A 7724-nucleotide genomic window follows, 5' to 3' on the forward strand; every position below is an offset into this window, starting at 1 on the left:
TCTCTGTGTCAACAGGAGGAATCGTGCCCCAGGAAATACACAGCAGGTGAAAGGGCCAGCCTGCGCGGCATACCTTCCCTGCTGCACCTTGCGCCATCACCAGCCAAGCCCCTCTACCTGCCAAGCATTCGAAACTCAAGGCCCAGAGAGGGTGAGTATCTTCCCCAAGGTCACAGAGCCCAGGTCTGGAGACCTGGCTGAGGCCTTAAGAGTTGATGAAACATTTCCTGTCTGGTGGTTGCACCGTGGGCGATAAAATACACACAGCCCCTGCCTTCAAGATTACTGGGTGAGATCTTGAGAGAAGTGAGAGGTGGTCAATAAGCCAGAAAATAAACCTACTGATGCAGAAATCCAGCTGTGCTACATGCTAGAGTGGGAGTCAGTGGTGGACAGGGTGGGGAGGGGGTGGGGAGCATGAGGACAGGAGGCCAGGGAGGGCTTCTCAGAGGAGAAAGCTGGAAGGATGAAAAGAAGGGCCATATAAAGATTTGTGGGGAGAGCGTTTAGGCAAATGCCCTGGGGTGAGAACTGACGGAATTGGTCTGGGTGGAGCAGTGGGGGGAAGGAGGGCAATGGGAGAGGAAGGTGGAGCCCAGCCTCCTGGGCTGTGGGGAAGGACAAGGAGGGGAGACATATCAGCATATGTTTTTGGAAGATCCCGCTGGCAGCTGCAGGGAGAGGGATTGAGGGCAGCAGAGAGAGGTGGGCAGTCCTCTGGGGGTGGCGTGAGGTGGCTCAGCCCTGGCAGGGAGGTAGCCAGAAGCGCCTGACTCAAGCGCATGTGGGAAGCACCCGCAGTCCTCGCTTGGATTGGGAGTGTGGGCGCACAGAGAGGCCAAATCGAGACTGATCCCCAGGCTTCTAGTTTGAGTGGATGGAGTTGCCATTTACTGAGATGGGGAAGCCTGGGTAGGAGCCCGCTGAGGGGAAAAAGTCAAGAGTTCAGTTTGGGCCAAATTATGTTGGAGAAACCCTTTAGGTATCCATGGAGATGTTGGAAACTCAGTGCTACTTCCGCCAGCACTGATTGGACACACTGCATCAGGCACTGACTCCTTATTCGTGTTAACTCATTTGATCCCTTCACCATCCCCTTGGAAAACGTGCTTTTGTTACGCCGGTTTCGCTGACAAGGAAACTGAGGCTCGGGGTAGGACCTTGTGTACAGGATGAGAAGAAAGCCGACAATGTCCCAAAGGAGCCATCATGGAACCAAAGGCTGCAGCAAGAGGCCTCCGAAGGGGCTCTGGGCTTCCTGAAAGGGGCTTCTGGATCAGAAGTTGCCAGGAGGCCACATGAGTGAAGAAAGGAACACAGGATGCCCAGGGGACTGAGCCACAGAGCAGCTCTAGCTGCCCCCAGGCGTGCAGGGGCAGGGGAGTGGGGGACCAGAGGGAAAGGGAGGAAGGGTGGAGAGCAAGTGTGCCTCACACTTTCCAGGGGCTCAGCCTGGCAGGGGTGAGACATTGCAGCTAATGGGACTGAGGACCCCAGGATGATGCCCTGCCCACCTGGGGTCAGGGACTCCAGCAATTTGCCAGAGGGACGGACACTTCTGAATAATAATTTCCCCTTTGATACCATCCAGCCTGCTGAGCGCCTAAACCCTTTGTCAGCCTTGAGAGCTCTCCCCCGCCTGCCCCAGGCAATTCTCCAGGGGCCTGAGGACAGGGCACCGGGGTCAGGGGAGGGAAGGGTGACTCACTCCCACCTCTCTCAGCTCTGGCTATTCCCACATGAACTGGGACTTACTTGGTCAGAGCTGAGAGGGTGGTAGGTGCCCATGTGCTCTCTGAGGACTGCAGGCCTAGGAGCGGAGGAGGGCCAGACCTTGAATGCCAGGACAAAGCAAGTGTCTCCTGGCTGCTAGACCAGGCACCCTCCAAGCTCAGCAACGGACCTCGACACTTTCCCCACCTGAGCAGTCCTGAGTGGAGAGACCACAGCCATCTGCTGAGTCAGCCATCCCCCCTGAGTGTATTCTAGAGAGGCTTAGGCCCCAGTGGGGAAGGGGATTGCCCAAGGTCTCATTCCATCCCCTCCTTTCATCAGTGCCACCCCATGCTAATCCTCTGTCACCTCCCCCTGCAAACTTTCCAGCACTCTCTTCCAGGCTGAGTCAGGGCCTTCCCCCTGCATTCCCAAAGCCCCTCAGGAATGATATCAGCAGGCCTGACACAGTCTATCGTAATTGTGTGTCCACCTGGCCCCACAAATCAAAGGCAGGTGCCACGGCCGATCCACTTTGGTGTCTGCGGTGCCCAGCTCAGGGTCTGGAGAGAGCTGGGGCTTGGGTGTGTTTGTTGAACCATCCTCCGCTGAAGGGCCACAGGCCTTGATCCTTCCCTGGCTTAGGAGGCAGGCACCATGTTTCAGTTTCAGCGCTGCCGCCAAGCAGCCATGTAGCTGCGGAGGGCCCCTGGATGACAGAAAACTAAAAGGGCTATCAGCTTCCTGCCCTCATTTTCCAGAGGAGGAAGCTGAAGCTCAAAGCAATGAAGGCCACGGGCCCGGGAGCAGTGGGGATGAATCATACTCAGACGGCCAGGGCCCTGCGCCGCGGCTCCCCTTCCGTAAATGCGAAAGCCGGAGTTCCTCGACTCCAGAAGCTCGGCCTCTTTCAGTCCTGTGAGCTCACAGGCCTCAGGCCCTGCAGTGAGGGGAGGAGAGATCATTCAAGAGGCTGTTTATCATCTTGTTGTACCCCCCTTGGGCTCTTGGAGCAAAACATTCCCAAGAAACAGGGTGATTCATTCACAGCACCATTTGCCAGTTCCAGAGAAAAGGCAGACCATAAATACATTCTGCAACTTTTCAAGAGGAGACAAAGAACTCTCCAGACAAAGTTCCTCTTTAATGGACACAGGCTGGGGGAACATGTATATTTTACATATTTATGTATTATAAATATGTATATATTTCTATTAGATGGTTTTCCTCTCAGAGAGCCAAGCTCTGGGGGAAAGTAGCTGTCATGGTTTAAGCCAAATTCCCCCAAAACACAAGGTAGTGCCCTCTGAGAACACCAAAGATTGCATTGCTTTTAGAACAACTTGACGTAGGATGCCTGGGTGGCTCAGTTGGTTAAGCATCTGCCTTTAGCTCAGGTCATGATCCCAGGGTCCTGGGATTGAGTCCCGCATCAGGCTTCCTGCTCAGCGAGAGCCTGCTTCTCCCTCTGCCTGCCCCTTTTCTCTCTTTCTCTCTCTCTCTCTGACAAATAAATAAAATCTTAAAAAAAAAAAAAAAAGGAACAACTTGATGGGCTCAACCTGACAACCACCACTCCTAATGTTAACTGATTGGATATGAGTTAAAACCAAATTAGATGGGGTGGTTTTGTTGTTCTTGAGGTAAATCCCTCTAGAACTCCGATTTGTCAAGGAGAGGGTGAGAAACTCATGCATGTTCCTCTTATTAGAGGGAAGCTTGCTGAATGTGCTGGAGGCTTTGGACATCTTGCGTCCAGGAAGACATGGAGGGAAGTAACAGGTGAGTCTGGTATGTGTGTGGCTTGGGGGGGGGGGAAGAGTCGAGGGGGCGCTTTTGGGTAGCATGGCTTAATTGCGAGGAGAATGAATGGTGCACCTCCACGACTCACAGAAAACCTCTGGAACTACTCTAGCAGTACCAAAACAGAAAATTCAGTCTCTCATTTTGAAGTCTCATTATCTATGCTCTAGGTTTGGGTCTCCTATGGTATGAATGTTATACTAGACTCTTTAAAAATTGTACTTTTAGCTCCCAGCCCTGAGCTGGGTAGAAGTAGGAAAGAGCTTGACCTCTTTGCCCAAGTGAAGATGTGTAATACAGTAAGAAAGCTCCAGAGAGCTGGGTTCTAGTTCAATTCTGACTCCAAAGAGCATAGGTGGCATTGAGCATATCTCTGGTGCTATTTGAGACACAATTCCCCCATCTGGAAAACCTTAGAGAAGAAAATGGGTTGAGGCAGAATAGGGAACCTTTGAGGCATGGGCTTTGGAATCATACTGCTTGAGTTCCAATCTAATTTTTTGAGCTGTGTGTCCCAAGGCAAGTTGCTTAACCTTTCTGAGCCTTGGTTTTCTCATTTGTAAAGCAGAGACAATAGTATCTACTTCATGGGATTTGCTGACAAGTTAAACGACATAATGTTTACAAAGCACACAGCTTAGCACCTGGCCCACAGGAAGATGTTTGATTAAGGTGTAATTGATATGTAATGAAATGCTCTGATCTTAAGCATTCGGTTTTGGCAACTGCATATCAAAATACAGAACATTTCCATCACCCCAGAAAATTTTTCTCGTGCCCCTTCCTAATCAGTCCTTCCCCTGGGAACAACCACTGATATGATTTCTGTCACCACACTTTAGTTTATTTTAGAATTCCATATGAATAGAGCCAGACAGTGTTTATTGTATTTGTGTGTTTATGGGTATACTTGGCTTCTTTCATTCAACATAATAATTTTGAGAGTCATTCTTATTATTGGATGTTTCATTTATTTATGGTGTGTAGTATCTTGCTGTGTGATAGGCTACGGCTTATCCATTCTACTGAAGATGAGCATGTGGGCTATTTCCAGTCTTTGCCTTTTAGGAATAAGGGGGCTATGAATACTCTAGCTAGAATTTAGTGCAAGACTTTCACAGACAAATATTTTCTTTTCTCTTGGGTAAACACCTAGGAGTGGAGTGCTGGGTCATAAAGTAGACGTATGTTGAACTTTTTAAAGACACTCTCCAACAGTCTTCTAATGGGGTTGTACTATTTGACATGTCCATCAGTGAGGTATGAGAGTTCCAGTCCCTCCCCGTCCTCCCCAGCATTTTGAGTGGTCAGTCTTTTCCATTTTAGTCATTCAGGCATCACACTGTGGTCTTAATTTGCATTTGCTTGATGACTAATGAACTCCTACCATGTGCTTATTTAGAATTTTTTGAAGGTAGCTCCTCCCTTCTTCACTGCCCTGTGGCTTTCAACCTCCATTATTTGAAAAACTCTTGAATAAATGTGCAAGGGAAACACTGATAGCATAATCTACTAGAAATATTAAGAGCTCTGCAAGTACAAAAGCAAGCATGAGCTCAGCCTCAGAACCCCTCCCTTAACTTTCATTTCCCAGGACCGAGCAGCTAAGGACATGCTTGTCTTCCGAAGAAGCTAAGATCATGGCTGACCTGAGATCAGAATGTTCGCCAGGGAAGAAGGGGTGGTATATTATTTATTTATTTATTTAAAGTAGGCTCCATGCCCAATGTGGGACTCCAACTCACAACCCTGAGATCCAGAGTTGTGTGCTCTACCAGCTGAGCCAGCCAGGCACTCCAAGGTCAGAATGTTAATTTTATCTGGTTGAATGATCGTTTCACTGCTACCATATATAAACCACCCACTATGCTCCAGGCACCCCATATACACAAAGCATGTCTAATTTTTTTTAAGGTTTTTATTTTTAAGTAATCTCTACACCCAGTGTGGAGCTTGAACTCACAACCCCAAGATCAAGAGTCGTAGGCTCCACTGACTGAGCCGGCCAGGTGCCACAAGCATGTCTAATTTTTTTAAGTTATTTATTTATCTGAGAGAGAGAGAGAGACAGAGCATGTGCGTGCATGAGTGGGGGGAAGAGCAGAGGGAGAAGCAGACTCCCCACTGAGCAGGGAGCCCAATGATGCGGGGGCTCCATCCTAGGACCCTGAGATCATGACCTGAGCCTAAGGCAGACGCTTAACCAACTGAGCCACGCAGGCACCCGGCATGTCTAATTTTTATAATTGCCCTACAAAGTTATAGTATCATCTCCACTTGGTGGACTCTGAAAATCTGAGACGTAAATTCCTTTGATAACACAACACAGCTACATCTCCACACACACACACACAACGGGATAGAATTTAGCCATAAAGAGGAATGAATGCTACACTTTGCTACCACACGGATGAGCCTCAGAAACTCATGCTAAGTGAAGGAAGCCAGACATAAAAGGTCACATACTGTGTGGTTCCATGTGTATGAAATATCCAGAATGGGTAAACCTGTACCTACAGACAGATAGCAGACTGGTGGTTGCCAGGGGCTGGGGGAGAGGTGAATGGGATTGTCTTCTGGGGTGACAAAAATGGTTTGGAACTAGATGGAGGTGGTAGTTGCACATTATAAATGTATTTAATTAAAATTTTTTTAAAGATTTTATTTATTTGAGAGAGAGCACACATAAGCTCGAGCCGGGGGAGGGGCAGAGGAAGAGGGAGAGGGACAAGCAGACTCCACACTGAGCCTGGAGCCCGACACTGGGCTCAATCTCATGACCCTGAAATCATACCAAGAGTCGATGCTTAACCAACTGAGCCACCCAGGCGCCCCCATCATAAATTTAATCAATGCCACTGAGTTGTACACTTTAAAATGGCTAATTTTATGTTATGTGAATCTTGCCTCAGTAAGATTAAAATAGCAACAACTCCACCCTGGAGTGTCTTCCACATTGATGAGCATAATTTTAACATTAGTGATTTAGTCCTTTGGATAGTGAAGCCTCCAGCACCTGGGCCCAATCTTTTCTCCCCCAGAGAATCCCCCATGAGAATTCCAGGGTGGAAAGGGACGAAACAGCAACATGGCTGAGAGGGCGGGCACTGGAGTCAGGCTGCCTGAGTTCGATTCCAGGCACCTCCATTCCCTCATCTAGAAAATGGGAATGATGTTACCAACCTTGTGGGGTTGCTCTGAGGACAGAATGAAATCATTCACGTAAAGTATCTGGGCAGGTGTCATGTTTATTCATTAAGCTGTATTGTTAGGGCAGGCCACCTTCCCCTACTATCAGCCGTACCATAAATATTTATTGGGCACCTACTATGTGCCCAGCACTCTTCTAGGCCCTAGGGATTCAACTAGGAGCAGGAATAACAATAAAGTTCCTTTCTTCTTGGTGCTCACATTCCAATTCAGGTATAAGACAATAGACAAAGGAAGTAAAATACCTAGTATGTTCACTGTTGGTGTAAGCTAAGGAGAAAAAAATAAGTGGGAGAATTTGAAACTGGCTGGCTGGAGAAGGCTTCCCTCCATGACGACCTGAGGGAAGTGAGGTGTATCCATTTCCTACTGCCGTTCTAACAAACCTCGTGGCTTACACAACACAAATGTCATACCTTACAATTCCAGAGGTCAGGAGTCCAAAATGGGTCTCACGGGGCTGAAATCAAGGTGTTAGCAGAGCTGTGTTCCTTCGGGAGAATCCATCCTCTTGCCTTTTCTGGCTTCTAGAGCCCCCACCTCCCTTGTTTGTGATCCCACATTCTTCTACCTTCTCCTTCTGTCATCACATAGCCTTCTCTTTGATTTTCCTGCCTCCCTCTTCTCCTTATAAGGACGTTTGTGATGACACAGGGCCCACCTCAACCACCCAGATCCCATCTCAAGATCCTTAATGACATCTACAAAGTCCCTTTGCCATGAAGGTAACATAGTCACAGGTTCCAGGGATTAGGATATGGACATCTTTGGGTGGCCCATTATTCTGTCTACCATATGAGACATGGTACCTAGAAGTGGGAACAGCAAGTTCAAGGGCCCTGAGGCAGGCTCCTCTGGCATGCCTGAGGAAGCTGTTGACCAATGAGGATGCAGGGGAGCGGACAGGGAAGCATGACCTCTCACAAGGGCAGAACGGTGAAGGAGGTGGAGTGGCTCTTGCAGGCCCTTGTGGGTCCCAGCGTGGACTTTGACCTTTC

Source organism: Ailuropoda melanoleuca, chromosome 13 (assembly GCF_002007445.2).
Source record: "Ailuropoda melanoleuca isolate Jingjing chromosome 13, ASM200744v2, whole genome shotgun sequence".
In the NCBI taxonomy this organism is placed as follows: Eukaryota; Metazoa; Chordata; class Mammalia; order Carnivora; family Ursidae; genus Ailuropoda; species Ailuropoda melanoleuca.